Source organism: Echinops telfairi, unplaced genomic scaffold (genome assembly GCF_000313985.2).
Source record: "Echinops telfairi isolate 266 unplaced genomic scaffold, ASM31398v2 ScPeMD7_1;HRSCAF=3_0, whole genome shotgun sequence".
Lineage (NCBI taxonomy): Eukaryota > Metazoa > Chordata > Mammalia > Afrosoricida > Tenrecidae > Echinops > Echinops telfairi.
This window is the reverse complement of record NW_022103896.1, coordinates 2,127,392-2,129,057: the sequence shown is the minus strand read 5'-3', so window position 1 is coordinate 2,129,057 and position 1,666 is coordinate 2,127,392.

Sequence of the window (1,666 nt, the reverse complement as noted above, 5' to 3'; positions counted from 1 at the left end):
TGACCCCAATTCTACTTTACAAATCTGGCTAGACCAGCACATGTACACGGGTACAGATAAGAGCTGGAAACACAGGGAATCCAGGACAGATAAACCCCTCAGGACTAATATTGAGAATAGCAATACCAGGAGGGTAAGGGGACCTGGGGGGAGCCGATCACAATGATCTACCTATTATCTGTTCTCAGGGGTATGGATATCAGAAAAATGGGTGAAGGGAGATCTCGGTCAGTGTAAGACATGAAAAAACAGCAATACCTTATACATTATCAAGGGTTCCTGAGGGAGGGAGGGGAAAATTTAGAAGGTGATAACAAGGGCTAAGTAGAAAGAAAATGTTTGGAGAATAATGATGGCAACAAATGTACAAATGTGCTTGACACAATGGAAAGATGAATGGATTGGGATAAGAGTTGTACGAGCCCCCAGTAAGACGATGGGGGAAAAAAAGAGAGAGAGAGGAAAGTTGTGTGTACCATCAGTGCTATGCTGCACCCTGGCTGGCTCGTCCCTTCCTTGTGACCCTTCTGTGAGGGATGTCCCATTGTCTACTGATGGGCTTGGGGCTCCACTCCGACCCCCCACATTTGCATCGATATGATTATTTGTTTTGTGTCTCCTGGTGCCTGATACCTTATCTTGTTCACACCTCGTGATCACACAGGCTGGTGTGCTTCTTCCATGTGGACTTTGTTGCTTCCCTGCTAGATGGGCGCTCATTTATCTTTAAACCTTTAAGGCCTCAGATGCTATATCTTCTAATAGCAGGCACCATCAGCTTTCTTCACCACATTTGCTTATGCACCTGCTTTGTCTTCAGCAATCGGGTCGGGAAGGTTAGCATCCCAGAATGCCTGGTTATTAGAACAAGACGTTCTTGTGTTGAAGGGAGAACTTGAGTAGAGGGCCAGTGCCACCATGGTGATGGTGGTGAGATTGGTGGTGATGGTGGTGAGATTGGTGGTGATGGTGGTGAGATTGGTGGTGATGGTGGTGAGATTGGTGGTGATGGTGGTGAGATTGGTGGTGATGGAGGTGAGATTGGTGGTGATGGTGGTGAGATTCGATAGCTGTAGGACTGTGTGGACACGACTCTGAAATGCACCAGGAAGCACAGCCACCTTTGTGCTGCTGACTCGCTCCATTGCACTGCTCAGGGACGGAACCTGCAATATCTCTGAGGTCAGCCTGTGTCCACCACCATGGGCTCAATGCTTCCTGGTGCTCAGAGGCCACCACTGTGCTGTGGGTGGGATGCTGGGTGTCCGGAGGTGAAAAGTGTCAGCACTTGCAAGCCCTCTTGCGGCTCAGTAAGCCAAGGCTTTCCAGACACCAATGCAGGATGTGGCCCAGCCACGCACGGGGCGCAGATCTGGACAGAGTGCTGACGGGACCAGTGGAATCCAGCCTGACAGGGGAGAGGGCGTCATTGGTGTGGTTTGAGAGTCTGCATCCCCCCCTGATGAGTTTTCACGCGGTATCAGAGGGGGAGATCCACAATCATGTCCACAGGCCGGTCACCTGTTTCTGACGACCTCCCCGGGAGGTTCCCTTTTCTTCTGGGACTTTCCCTTGTCGCGTCGGATGGAAGACAGGGGCTGAGCGGGGGCCGAGTTCCTCAGCGACCTCTAGGGCTTGTGAAGATGTAGAACAATGTCCGCCGTTC